Consider the following 15,619-nt stretch of genomic DNA (forward strand, 5'->3'; position numbering starts at 1 on the left):
ATTGATTTCTTATCAAGGGTTTTTAAAGATTTTTACTATGATTCAAGTGGCTTCAAATCCACCCAAAAATTAAATGTAAAATTATTTCCTGACCCTCATGGAATTTTAGGCCTTTACACTTTTTCACCCTCATGGAACATAAATGCCTTAATCCATATTCACAAGTTGTTTTGCTGATAACTGTACCCTGTAGTGAGCTGTTAACCTCAGAAGCACTTAGGCATGATCACTGAGTTGGTGAGTTGAAGCCAGTTGATCCATTTTACAAATTGCCTGATTTGTTCACAACTCACTGACTCTGTAACTGTTGTCACAGAAACACTAAGATTAACAGGGACTTTCAGCAAACAGCCGCTGATGAAATGCCAAGCGTTAATTAAAGAAAGTTTTACGCAGATAACAAGTTTTTTCTTGCAGAAACTGTTGTTTGTTGTGATCTATTGAATACAAATGTCTCGAGCTACTGGAAGCAAAATGAATGCCTTGACTCCTGATAATGCTCTGAGGTTTATTGAAGTGAAATGATTAGTCTGTGCAAGTTAACATTATTTATAAGATGCTTACCTTTAATCCAAAGCCTAGGCAAGCAGTTCAAGCACATATGACAGTGTGGAACGTGAGTGCAGATGCAAATAAGCATATTTATATGAATTTACTGAACACTGAAGTGAAGATGCTACATATTCATCATCTTTGAAATCACAGGAATAACTCCATGTATACACACAGTTGAAGTCAAAATTATTAGTCCCATATGTGAATTTTTTTTTTCACAGTATTACTATAATATTTTTTTTTCTTCCAAAGAAAGTCTTATTTTGAATGTTTTTATGACAAAGATAAAAGAAAACAGTTATTAGAAATGAGCTATTAAGACTATTATATTTAGAAATGAGTTGAAAAAAATCTATCCATTAAACAAGAATTCAAGAGTTCACACTTAGCTAAAGATTGATTTTAAGGCGTGTTTGGCATGCTGTCGCAGGAGAGAGCCCTAGGCTCGAGGATCTTATGATCTCCCTTCTTTTGCAGGCCGAAAGGGGAGTTTGAGCTCAGGTAGAACTAGAGAACTCCCCTGATGCAGTAGCTAATGAACAGGATTGCTCTTAAGAGATAACTACATTCCAGGAGCATGTCTATGGTGCTGATTTAGATTAGTCAATTAGCTTAAGTTGCATGTTTTTGGATGGTGGGAGGAACCCCCGCACAAGGAGAAAGTGTAAACTCCACACAGAAAAGTCGGCTGGCTTTGTGAGTACTAGAACCTGTGACGTTGTTGCTGTGAGGCAACAATGCTAACCACTGGGCCACCGTGCCACCCATCTAGGAAATGAGGAGGAGTTGGGGTGGAAGGGGGGATTCTTCAAAAGCGAAGAAGGCTGTTATATGGAACTTAGGGTATTTATAGTGGCTTATAATAGTCTGATTGGTGAGTCATAAATTGGATAATGAGCCGTGATCAATAATAAGCAAGTGATCCTCTCGAAATTAGTTTATAAATAAACTTTACTAAGGGAAAAAATATATAGGGGGCTAATAATTCTGACTTCAATTGTGTATATATTTAGGGTTGTTGCCATAAAGTGGCATTTTTGCTGTCACACATTAATATATAAAACAATTAATATAATAAGTAATGTAATCATTTTAATAAAGGTGGCTCAGTGGTTAGTACTGTCACCTCACAGCAAGAAGGTTGCTGGTTTGGGTCCCGGCTGGGACATTTGGCATTTCTGTATGGAGTTTGCATGTTCTCCTCGTGTTCACATGGATTTCCTCCAGGTGTTCCAGTGTCCGCCACAGTCCGAAGACATGCACTATAGGTGAATTGAATAAGCTAAATTGGCCTGAGTGTGAATGAGAATGTGTGGGTGTTTACCAGTGATGGGTTGCAGCTGGAAGGGCATCCGCTGCATAAAACATATGCTGGATAAGTTAGCGGTTCATTCCGCTGTGGTGACCCCAAACTAATAAAGGGACTAAGTCGAAAAGAAAATGAATTAATGAATGTGTGTGAATGAGTGAGTATGGATGTTTCCCAGTAATGGGTTAGAGATGGGAGGGCATCCGCTGTTCAAACATATGCTGGATAAGTTGGCGGTTCATTCCGCTGTGTGGACCACTGATGAATAAGGGGACTAAGCCAAAGGAAAATTAATGAATTAATCATTTAAAAAGCAGTAAATGGTTAAACTTTTCCTTGTCTTTAATGAACCTCTTGTTAAAAAAAAGAAAGTTATATCATTTTTTCTAATTTAATAATTAAATCTGTGTTAAACTTTTTACAGTTTTGAGCCAAATCTCAAACATGTCCTGTGGTGTGACTATTTCAAGCATAATTCAATAAACTGAACTTTTATAAATTAAAAAGAAAATCGTAAAATAATGTTAAGTCCATGGAAAGCTTTAGATAAAGGATGCAAGGACTCCATTATAGATCATGCACCCATGAAGTGCTCCTGTTATACTATAAAATTAAGTTTGTCCTTTGGTGTGACAACCCTGTTTGTCAAATATGTCCAACAAGTCACAGAAAACAATAAAGGTAAATTACTCTCACACTACTTTTATGTTATTAAGCCTTTTTTCTTTTTTTCCCCCAAGGTTTTCCCAAACAAAAGAGTTTTATACTACCCTTATATTTATTTATTGGACTCATGGACATTTATGGTTCTGAAAAAAGTGACTTGTGTTGTTCACACTCAAAAATTTCTGCATTTATTTCAGAAATGTAAAGCTAACTTCATTCATTTACTTTTCAGCGTTGTCCCTTTATTAATCAACAGTCGCCACAGCGGAATGAACTGCCAACTTTTCCAGCACATGTTATACGCAGCAAATGCCCTTCCAGCTGAAACCATCACTGGGAAACACCCATATACACTAAGGCCAGTTTAGCTTACCCAATTCATGTCAGAGCATACAGAGGAAACCTATGTGAACACGGAGAAAACATGCAAACTCCACACAGAAATGCCAACAGAAGCTGGAACCAGCGACATTCTTGCTGTGAGGCGACATCGCTACCTACCGCGCCACCATAAAGCTAATTTTATCATAAGAGCTAATATGTTTTAAAAAATAGTGCTAAATATAATTTTTTTTCTTTACAAGAAAGATAACTTTAAGAGTGTTTATATATATATATATATATATATATATATATATATATATATATATATATATATATATAGTCGCTTTTTCACATTAATTTGTCGATTTACTTATAAAAGTCTTAAAGTGATTTAAGATTTATAGGAGCTAGCTTGGTATACTTTGAATACAAAAATTTTACAATTAGTAAGAGCTAAAGTAAAAAAAAAGCAGCATTCCACATAAAATTAAAAATGACTACCAATTAAGCAGACAAGAATATTTTCTTTTGAGTAAATCATTTTAATCTGATTTAATATCCATACTTCTGCACGATAAGAGACTTTTGAGGTGAAGTTTCACCTCAGCAAAACATAATTCACTTCCTGAGGCCTTGGAGAGTTGATTATAATTGACTCCCTCAGAGGTTTTAACAGATTGGAGTAGCTTTGATTGAGTGTGGTATTGTGATTCTGTTATCTTCTTAGGCTATGCAGAAGCTTCTGAAACATCAGGCTTAGAATAGCTAAAAGGACTGGCTGGCTTGCTATAGACATGCTTTCTTCTTCTCTGTTATCCACCACGCATTTTAAAGAATACCAAAGAGCTGAAGGAGCTTTTGCTGGGATTTTCGATTTGGAAATGTGTTTCATGCGAGCTGAGTCTTGTATCTGTTGGCCCCGAGTGTGTTTGAATGTGCCTTTTGGATTCCAGCTGTCCACATGAATATTTTCTCAGTGTGGAGAAAACTGGCAGTGGCTGATGCTCAGTTCCCATCACCTCCACAGACTAAATAAACAGACAAACCACCCAGCGAGCCCATCGGAGGAGCATGCAGAACAACCTCTGTTTTTCTTTTCCTCCTGACCCCTTTCTTTCTTCTCTGTCATTCTGTGGCTCTGGATTGTCTGTGAATGGATCTGGATGGGGAAAGCGTCCGTCAACGCAGGCCTGCCTGAATGTGTTATGGTGCCTGGAGAAGAGCCTTTCCATAAACACATGCCACGCATTACTCAGTTTTCTGCACCCATATACAGTCTATGTGATGTATTATTTTACTTAGTATGTGTATGTAGCAAGGTCAGTCAGGTTTTGACTATAAAAAAATCATGATTCAGAAATAACTGAGGGCTAATTGTAGGCCTATATTTGCATATTTCAAAAATAAATTATTAGCGCTATTTTAAAGTATTTTCATATTTTGTTAAATAAAATAATAATAATAATAACCAGTCTGTGCTGGTTTTAGTTGGTAAACCAGCCTGGTTTTAAAGGGCTTTTGGCAATTTCCAGGCTGGTTTCTTTACATTTCCAACCTATTCAACTGGTCAAGCTAGGAAATGACCAGCTGAAACCAGCTAAAGCCAGCCAACCAGCCTAGACTGGTTTAAGCTGTTTGTTTCCGCAGGGTTCTCATTCTGTTTTGAAGATTGATTCGTTTATAAATCTGGTTCTCAGTTTAGCTCGACTACTAACTAGTTCTACAACCAACATACTGCTAATAATCAGTTAATTGATAAAACTGTTCGTCACAAATCTTATCATTTTAGTTAGGAATAGGAAGTACGATACCTAGGCCTATCTCCGTCTTAGTCTCCTGACGTTATTAATTAACGGGTTTGGAAGATATATTTGGGTGAGTCAATTTAATCGAAACATTTGTTGTAGGTTAAGCTATAAAAACAGAATAACGTTACACATTAACCTCATATTTGTAGGAATTAAACTAGAAACTACATTTCTTTTAATCTTCGGCATCATTTTTCATCTTAGAACAAAGGCCTAACGTTATCTGTGAAACTGTCAGTTAACGTTAAACATGCTAACACTAGTATGATTATGTTAATGCTAGTGTTTTTAATAGTCTTATAAAGTACGTTATATATCTTTATCTGCTTAAAAACTAGTTAAAACTACTTAATTTTTGTATAGGATTTTTCAAGCAACGTGGTTTCTTCTGAAAAAAAATTTGCTAAATTATTTATTGCTAAATTACGCTGTAATGAATGCTAATATTTGTTATCATAGGCCATGCGGCACGACATGTTGTTACCAGTAGATGGCAGTCAAACTATGCACACAAACATTTTAAATGCACTTACAACTGCTGCATTGGAAATAACATTTTCTGCTGTTGTATTAGAGTTCATTGCGCCTTTATTTATTAGCTTTAGCATGTTTACCTATTTAAATCCACGTAACGCACTAGGGAATTCCCAGAATCTTATTTGGCCCTGATGTCTCAGAATAGTTTTGCCACACTGAAGCTTGCTTATTTTTCATGCAGTTTGGCATTGCCTGGCAAAGCTCATTGGCACCAGCTCCAGGTGTCTAAATTTAATGTATTCACAGAGGTGTTTTAATATTTGATTTTGTGCGTGAATGCTTCAGTGTTGTCAAGGAATTGTTGAATGTTCTTAATGCTAATTTAGATTGCTTGCTATGTCTTTTGATATACTTTTTTGCCTTTCTTTTCCAGGTGGAATGTCTAAATGCACATGTCTGTGGTGTTCTGTGTGAAAAGATACAGGCGCTGGCGGCAGGTCTGTCTGCAGGGCTGTGGTGAGTCTGGGTTTCCCCAGCTGAATATGCTTGTTTATGCTTCCATTTCAAGGTGGCTAGAGGAGAGCGTGCCCGTCAACTCAGGTGTGCAAACCACAAAGTCTAACAAAGAGGATTTATTATTCAAACTCGTACAGATGTTCATCTTTTAGTCTTTTATATAAATACACTGTGCAAGAAATAGAAATTCCAATATGTTATTAGATTTTGCTTTTGAAAAATAAAAACCACATTTCTATATATCACATTCAAACAAGAAATTAAATGTGTGTGAAATTCATTTAATATTACTTCACTGCAATTATGTTTTGTCATTTTATGGCCGTGTATGTTTTTATTGCAAAGCTTGCACAATATTTAAAGGATTGGAAAACTATGAAAAACTATAAAAACAGTTTTAGATTTTGTGCTTTCCATAGATGTGACAAGGTTGTGTACAGTGCTTTTATATATGACATGTTTTTGCCAACAGAGGGCAGTCAAACGTGCTAGCAACTGTTAAAACACGTTTGAAACATCAAATTAAAATGCTAATGTGCTAAAACTTGTTAGCAGCTTCTAAAACATGCTAACAGTATACTGAAACATGTTAGCAGTGTTATAAAACATTTTAACATGTTCTGAACGATGTAAACGAGAAATCTAAAACATGCTAACAGCATGCTAAAACATGCCAGCAAGGCGTTGATACAGCTAAATTCTAATTGTTGTTAATGGTTTAGAGCAAGACATTAGAGGTGACTTAATGTTTCAACTAACAGATATCTTGTTAGTTGATTAATCATAGAATAAAACTGTATTGCAAGGTTTCTAGGATGAAATGATTTAAAATGCAAAAAAAGTATTATAATTATATGCAGAGAATTTCATACCCTTCTAGTTCAAGTTTTTGGAATTTAGTTTTTTCTTTGGTGATAAAATAAATGTTTTCATTATTTTTATATAAAAAATATTCTATTTTAAAAATTTTCAAAATATGGGAAAGTATGCAACTTTTTTTAGTTTGAAATCTGTAGCAGGAATAGTCTTTTAAGACAAAAAGGTAAATTGTAATAAACTAATTAAATGTGTATTTTTTGGGTGTTTTCCTTCCCCAACTCTGCACTGGTGGGAGGCGTGCGTTGGCGGCCGAGTGCCTTAGTGCCACCGCTAGTGACAATATACAGTCTGATCACAATGCTACTAGTGTGATATTGCATCTATATAACAATTCAACAGCATTATCATGCATATAAAAAAGAAAATCAAATACGGAGAGTCTTGAAAACCTTTTTGTACGAGCAGAAACTGTTGCTACTTCAACCAACGTCACGTTAGAGCTAAAATTTGAATGATTCTCTAGTGTAATGTCTATGTGGTGACAAAACAGGTGATTTTTGCTTACATTTTAAAATTATATAAAGAGATTTCCCAGTATTTTTCTGATGCAATAGGGATTTCACAATAATTAACCCCGAAAAAGCCAGAGCAAAGCAAACACTACAAGGGCTATTTAATTGGTGGCCTGAGGGCCGAACTTGGTCCCCGAGGCAATTTGTTGCAGCCCTCCAATGGTGTGACCATCAAAAACAAATTTAGTTCAGTCGAAAAATGGCCGATAGAGTTAAGAAGTGACGTGCGTTTGCTCAATACAGCACAAGCTGCTGTTGAAGGCTGCACAGAGCGTGAGCAAAGTCCCTTTAAGGCAAGTCATTTTACTCAGCAGCCATTTTTGAAACACCTCTAAGACAGTATGCTCAGGCATTCCGTCTAAATGGGGAAACATTAAATTCTCCAAAACTGCTTGCCAAGCTTACGATTGAATTTCATATTAAGAATCAACAAGAATCAAAAATACCACATATGGGCTCATATATGCTGTTGTGTCATCTCTTACATTGCAAGTCATATCTCTCCAGCCCCTAATTTGGGATGCTTTTCATCAACTAGCCCCCATGACAAACTAATTGAGTAGCCCTGCACTACAAGTTTCTGTGGTGTAAATATAGCAATACAAAATACAAAAGAGAGAGATCAACTTAGAATGTTACTTACCTGATTTATAATGATTTAATCTGCTGTATTACTGCTGAGTTCCCCTAAGAACTTATGATAAGGTCTCAGTCGTCATGTTGTGGCGGAATGTCAAATATCACTATCTTTGATCTGCTCAGACAGGCTGATGGCGGTCAATGCACTGAATCCGAGGCTCCAAAATATAAATATTTAAAAATAGGCACTATCCTTATAAATAAACTGCATAGTTGCAATCTAAACAGCTACATTCTAGACTAAAAAAGGCTCAAAAGTACATTATGTTGTCCAACAGCAGCAATATTTGTCAAACTGGAGAGTGTCCTCTGCTTGTAGGTGTGGGAAGTTTTACACAAGGGTGAAGGGTTAAGAGGCTGGACGAGTGCTGTTATTTGCACAATACTGCACGGCTATCAGCCAATCAGATTCAAGAACCTATATATATATATATATATATATATATATATATATATATATATATATATATATATATATATATATATATATATATATATAATATTTATTTATTTTTTGCCTGCACCATCAGTCGAGTTTCTGTAAATCATCTCAGAGGCCAATAAGGTCTGCTGGACTTTCACTGAGCTAGTTCAGGACCAGTCAACACATACGTGCTTACACTCTCTCATTTAAACATCTAGAGAAAGAGGGACTCGCCTGTCTCTGCGCCAGTGATGGATTTGGGCGATGAGAGGCATTTTGTTTGGAATATTGGGCCTCCTCGTGCCTTGGCCCCGTCCCTTTGGGCTGAACATGCCAGACTGAATACATAGCTCTGAATGAGGGAATGAACTCCCTTGTAGCCTATGAGAACACTATTTACAGTGTCTTACTATGTTAGTTTACAAGTGTTTTCATTTACAAGTACTTTTTAGTGTGTTTATCCAATTTAATATATCTATAATTGAAGTTTAATACACAAAGTACACTTCTTTAAACTGAATGAAGGCTAAATCTGACTGTTGTGGCTAGCTGTTGTTCATTTTCCAGCCTTCATTATAGTCTAAACAGCACCTCCTAGTGATTAAACAGCTTCATAACTCCAGTTGAAACTTCCACTTGCAAGTTAACGCATGTGCTTGTAAATTCTTGCACTTTTTGTGCTAAAACATAAACTCTTTTAGACACTCATAAACATTGCAGATGTAATATGCCTACACTGCACAGCAAAACTTCACTGCAGTTACAGAAAGTGCTTAAACCAGTTAAAACCAGAGTCAAGCTGGTTGTTTTGAGCAGTTGTAAGCAGTTGCAATTAAATGTTGTACTTGCAAAGTGTGAGCTGGCAAAATCTCCAAGCCGGTACTTTTTCTGTAATTGTATTCCAAAATAAATACAGTAATAATACCTTTGTTTTTCCCTCTAAACATTATACATAACCTCAAATGTGAACAGCAACATCTAATGTTTTCTCCAAAAAAAAAAACCTAAAAGCTAATTTTTGGATTGTCTTCACTACCCACAATGCCACTTCCATGTTAGTTCTATGAAAGCATTTTAAAAAAGTGCTATGGATACCATATATGGACAGACATTCAAACCCAGAGCACCCGAGGACACATATGGCACGGCTTTCAGCACTACACAACATGTTGTGCTGGCCACATAAAATGGCTCTGCCAGTCTCCTCACTACGTTCATTACGTTTTATTACCCCTCACATGTGTTTAATTATAATCTGCTGGTCTTTTACCCAGAGTGCCATACTGCACACAACCGCTTTATGATTATTCCCTCTCCTATTTCGAAAGTAGACAGCTCTGCCCTGCGAATTGCAGTTCAATTTGTAGAAAGCAGTCTAGAAAGATTTACATCCCCAAATAAAGCCCTTGCAGCACACAATGCAACTCTAACATGGCTGGCATTCAAACTGTTATTGTTTTAACCAAACAAACCACTTCTAAACACTGGGTTTGCATTACAAGTTCATATTTAGGCCCTTCTGTAAACATCGTTGGGCAGAATGAATCAATTAAAAGAGCATTACGTTAGTTCCTGTTTATTTAAAACATGTTTACACTGCAGGGGCCGGCCTGAAAATTCATATTGTTCCTGTGCTGGAATAAGATCTAGAAATTGCAAACACATTTGTTAGTTTGAAGCGATTTATGTAAATATTGATCTGCGCTCTGTATAATGAGGTCAGAGAACTAATGAGGATAGTTAGATGAATAAACAAAACCTATAGATGGACATGGTGGAGAGAGCACCTCTTCCAGATTCCTCCCTGTGGCTTTTCAGCAGATCTGTACCTCTGTTTTAGTAAATGAAGAGCTATGGTTTAGGTATCCATTGTTTTGCATTTGGTAAAAAATAATATTGTAGATTTTTTGAAATTCAGAAGAACACACACACACACACATTTATTACATGATGTTTGATCAATTTCATGCAACATTGATATGATAATAATATTTTAAAAATCTTACCAGTTTTACATATTTTATTATCTCACATTAATTTTAATGTGCAGATAATTTGTCCCATGTCAAAAGAAATGGTGGCATTTTAAAGGCTTACCTTGCTATGACTTCTTTTTTATCGTCACCACCTCTTGCAAGCATCTAAAAACCATTATACTTGCAAATAGTGATAAACAGTGACTAGAAGCGTAATCTTTTTACCCATTTTCAGTCATGCTGAGAATGAGAGACCCGTGCCAGTCACCATAAATGTAAAGCACACACACACTTCTAACTAATAAGCCCTATTGAATTCAAGCAACAATGGGCGCTCATCCTCTGGCCACCCAAGCAGCGCAGCAGATCATGTGTTCCTTCTTTTGTTCTCACCCAATTTTTCCCTCCCGCTTTTTCCCAACCCCATATAGACACTGCTTTGCTCCGATTGTTGCCATCCAGACGCAGCTATCTGTTGTTAAAGGTGTCAGCTGGTATCTCACCCGTATATTACAGACCATTTAAAAGATTCTTTCAGTTTGTGCCAGCTGCTGCCATTCGTTTCTGTGGTACAGCTCTCTCTAAACTGCTGCAACAGTTGTTTTCAGACACACACTGCACTCTGTCTTTAAATCTCACTCTCAATCTGCTCTGATAAAGTTTATAGAACTGAATAGAAGGGAGAGAGTCAGACCCCCCATTTTGTTTCACACAGTGCCAGTGCTGTTTGGCTCCCGCAGCTCACAGTACGCTGCCAAAAGCCAGACATGAATGAGAGACAGCCCTATCGTTCCTACGATCAGCTCTCTCTCTCTTTAGTTTCCTCACTCTGAGTATGTTCAGTACGTCACGGAGCTCCTCAGGAAAATGTAGTTAAACTACGTCAGCTCTCCTAATCTCAGTGCTTTCCAGCGGAAGCCACTGAAAGCTCCAGACCTCCAGTGAAAATATTTGGTGCATCTTCGGGAGTTAATACGGATACTGCTTCTTTTGTTTTTAAGATATTGGAATTTTTATGGCCATGAGCTCTTTTCATCTTGGCACATACATCAAGGTTTTTCCTACCTCGCTTTGGTGGTTATAACCTGTTAAGTGCTCGAGGATACAGTTTAAAGTCACATTAAATCTTTACACTGAAAAAATTCTCATCATATACATTAATGCAGAGGGTGACTAAACCTTTCATGCATGATTTAGAAAAACATAATTATTTTAGGCACTGAATGGGCATTTGAACGATTGTTTATAGGGTTTTAAACTTGAAAATTTGCTTTCTGGCCCATAAACTCTTATTGTACATGGATTTCTCCAAACCTCTGTACGTATGTTTAAACGCACTTTTTTTTGTTTTTGTTTTTTTCATTTCATTTAATCTATTCTGAGGATTATGTTTACAGTTGTGAGTGGTTGTTTTGAATCAGTTGTTCAATTCTGTTTTGCTTAGCATTCACACTTTTTTCAAATTTTATCACTGTAGGTGTGTCCCAAATTGCATACTTATGCACTATTCTACGCCATCGTGTAGTATAAATAGTATAAGTAGTGCGATCACACTGAAAACTCCAAAAAAGTACACTTTAATTACCCGAATGATGCACTCATTCGACCGGTAAAATGAAGTGTGGAATGATGGACACTTCACGCACTCAACGACCGCAGCTTTGCTCACATAGCGGAAGGTGTGAAGCTATCGGGCACACATGTTGGATTTTTTATTTTGGATTGTAAAAGCAAAGTTCTCTTATGATTGAGTGAGTGATTATACCGTCCCCCAATGGTGAATGCGGTTATACTCATGGCAGGTATTAATTGGTAGTTAAGTAATTTATTTGACTAATAAGGCAACCGTCAAACGTCATCATGGAAACTGTTTGAATTTTTGCTTAGTAATAAAAAACAGTGTTCCATTTGGGACAAAATTACATGCATATACTATCCCGATGAGTGTGTAAGTGCATAAGTACATTATGCATAAGTGCATAGTGTATAGTGTGCCATTTGGGACGCAGCTTGTACATAAAAATGGAAAACACCAAAATGGGTTATATAAAGTACATTGCAATGGAACATACATTGAACATCTGAAAACTATGCACATGCATAGTTTTATCTGTTTATTTGTAATTTTAACTTCTGTTGAAAGAATAATGTGACTATTTTCAATTTCATAAGGTTCCGTTTACAGCATCGATAATGTAATTTAATTAAAATCTAATCAGTTTAATTGACTTAAGCATTCGTTTAGTTATTCAAGCATAAAACCAGATGAATAACCGTTTAAATGCAAGCAGCATCAGGATCAGCAGGCGAGCACAGAAAAGTCATTGTAAATTTATTTATTCATTCATTTTCTTTTCAGCTTAGCCCTTTTATTAATCTGGGGTAGCCACAGTGGAATGAACCGCCAACTTTTCCAGCATATGTTTTATGCGGCAAATGTCCTTCCAGCTGCAACAAATCACTGGGAAATCCATTAAGTACAGGGGTACAATTCAATTCCCATATCGTCACCTTGGAGTTATAAGGTTCTATCTGTGTTCTGACTGATTTTGAGATACTGAGCTTCAAAGTTTTTGCATTCCATAGCAAACAGTATGTGTGTAACATTTGTTTTTTAAATAAAAAGTCTTAAAATGTAAACAACCTATTAAAAAAATGTCATAATGTAAATAAGTTGTCAATTAATAAGAATATGTCAATAACTCAGTTTGACAAAATGTCAGATAGAACCTTATAATTCTAAGGTGACGATATGTAAAGACATGTCATGGAAAAAAAGCTACCTGATGCTAAGAGGTATAAAATAGAAACTTATAAAAGGTATAATAAAAAATCAGATGGGTGTTTTGAAACTTTATACACATTCTGGAGACACAAAAGACTTATATTAAATCTGGAAAAAGGGCTAACCTAGGTGCCCTTAAAGAGTCAGTTACGTCATGGTGCATTTGCTATTTACATGGTGGACTTTGTAAGTGGAAAAACTGAACGCTTCACTAGAGAGAAAACAGTTGAACAGACCATCTACACGAGGATGGGTCTGAATGAGCCTCCTCCAATCTGCTTTTACTTTCACTTCACTTTCTCTCTTTCGTGGATAAAGAAACAGGTTGTACGCACAGACATCCATTAGCCTACATAATTAATTTTGTTTGTTATAAGCACAAAGATTTGTTTCAAAACTACTTATGAATTCAGTTCTAATTTCCAGCAAATTAATAAATGAACAAAAAAAACAAAGTGTGTTTAAAAAAGTTATATCTAAATACACATGCTATCGCCCATAATACTACTGATAATAATAACATAAATCAACAAAAGAAAAGCCCCCCGAGATAAAGAAGGCATGAAGGCTTTTATTTTTATTATTAGGGTTTTTATATTTATGTAGAAAGTAATAATTTTTAAAATATTCTAATCCTTTAAGTATTTTTTATTTGTAAAGATATCTGTGTATTGCCGTATACCATGCGTGTTTTAAGCAATGTGTAAGTGAGGTGCACAACTAACACGCTCTGCGCTGGACTTTAGACCTGTCTATTTTAGTTCCTCAAAATATTAACATGCCAACAATGCGCCTTAACACCCATGAGTCCACAAAGTGGCACAAATAGATTTGCTATCTAAACAACGTGGCGGAAAACGGGAAAAATAAGGTTGCGTTGGTCTGAATATTGCAACACACCAGGGCAAACAGGTCTTGTCCCTTATTGTGCAAAGTATATGATAGGGCCCATATAATGTTTCGTTTTTGTTTAGTTTATATCTTTGGTGTGTGTTACATTCATATTTCAGTTGAAATGCACTGGTTTATTTAGAAGCAAACCAACATCCTCCACTAGAATTTGGATGGCAGCTTTCACACTTATTCAGATAAACAACATTAGCCTAGCTCAAGCACAAAAGTTTGTTTTGACTCTAAACTTTGCAGTTTGACTCACATTTTTATTCTTATGTAAGCATTACAAACAAAACCTAAGGCCATGCATGGACTAGAATCAGAGGAAAATTGCCCTAGGATTTCACCAGAGCATAATATCATTGCTAAGCAAAGCTAAAATTAATTTTTTAAAACTCTAAAAATTGGCCTATTTTCAAAAAATATATGGAATGGTCAGGACAGAATATGCAAAGATATGTAACATTTCATTTAAAACCAGAAATTTTTTTTTTCATAAAACAGCTATGGTAAAACCAGACAGTTCATATTGTTTTTTTGCATCACCCTTTTAATCCAATCAGAATTTAATTTGGAAACATTGGCTATTCAATTCAGTTTTAGCCGTCTGTTCTAACAAATTGTTTGGGTACAACTAAGCATAGCTATTATCAATGCATAGCAATGGATTCTAGTTTCACATTTGCAATTTTGACAAGGCCGCATACATGCAACATGTTCCCTTCCAGGAAGCAAAACTGTAAGGTGTAGAACAAGATCATGCCCCACGGCCTCAGCCGTAGCTCTTCGACTCCACGAGGCAAAACCCTTGACCCACTCTCTGTCTGTACCGATACTAAGGGGCCTCGACAACTTCAAAAGCTAGAGGTGTATCAGATTCAGACAGGCCCGAGGTAGCTGACAGATGAGCCCGTGTTGTGGGAAGCCGAGGAATTTACAGCACACGCCTTTCATCTCCATTGGTGGGCTTATTGTACTGAGGACACTAGCCTGGGGAGTCACAACAATAAAACAGGAAGTGTGGAGCTGATACATCTAAACTGACTTCCCTTCCCTCACCAATCACCTCTCAAATCTTAACAGTATTTACTCAGTCAAGATAAAGTAGTGTTTTTGTTTTAAGTGACAAAATCAGTGTTGTGTACAAGCAACATGGAAATATGATCATGTTTCAGCCACAAAGGAAAAACAAAGACTTGATTGACTTTTTTTTTTTTACATTTATTTTGTTAGTTGAATTCCTATAAACGGTGAAGGAAATGATGGTCACAAATGGTTTTTCTTTTCATTTTTTCCTTTAACAAAGTTTTCTGAAGTCACAGTGTTTTAGACAACAACAAAAAACAGAAACTCTTCAAATCTTTACATGAAGAAGGAAAGGCAAAGAGTCTACACAAGGTGGACAACCGTAGCCATCCCTTTCCTTCATTATTTCCAACAGCAATATGAAGATTTCAAAGCCCGACCCCCCCTCCCCCCGCCGCCTCCACAAAAAAATCTCAGAAACAAATAGATATAATTATATATTTATATTTATAATATATTTACTCTTTAAAAATATAACTTCAGTCTAATGACTAACATCTGTACAAACTACAAAAATAAAAATTTTATATAAATAATTTATATGGCATGACATACATTTGAAACATAACCCTATGCAGGACCCCCGTCCCCTACCCTTGTCTCCTGTCTGCCCAAGCCACTCCTGTCCTTAAGCTGTACATGTGCTTTAGATTGCTTACTTTGTGTTGTGTTGTGTTGTGTTGTGTTGTCTTACAGTAGCTACTTGGTTTGTTTCTGTTAAAACAGTTTTAAATAAAAAAGAAAGAGGAGGAGAGAAGCTGCCACTTAC

The 15,619-nt window shown here is 36.2% G+C and overlaps 1 long non-coding RNA gene across 3 annotated transcripts in view; it reads left to right on the plus strand.

Annotated features, from left to right (window-relative positions):
* Nucleotides 1-4,320: 4,320 nt before the first annotated feature.
* Nucleotides 4,321-15,619, plus strand: part of LOC141378372 (uncharacterized) — a 134,715-nt gene continuing 123,416 nt past the window's right edge. For 2 of the 3 annotated variants that reach the window (XR_015478710.1, XR_015478709.1), the window contains exons 1-2: nucleotides 4,420-4,729; nucleotides 5,573-5,655. This is a non-coding gene — a long non-coding RNA (uncharacterized LOC141378372). Of the gene's footprint in view, nucleotides 4,730-5,572; nucleotides 5,656-15,619 lie in introns of all 3 variants that reach the window. The other variant, XR_015478708.1, reaches the window with a different exon arrangement.

Source organism: Danio rerio, chromosome 2 (genome assembly GCF_052040795.2).
Source record: "Danio rerio strain M-AB ecotype USA chromosome 2, GRCz13ab, whole genome shotgun sequence".
Classification (NCBI taxonomy): Eukaryota; Metazoa; Chordata; class Actinopteri; order Cypriniformes; family Danionidae; genus Danio; species Danio rerio.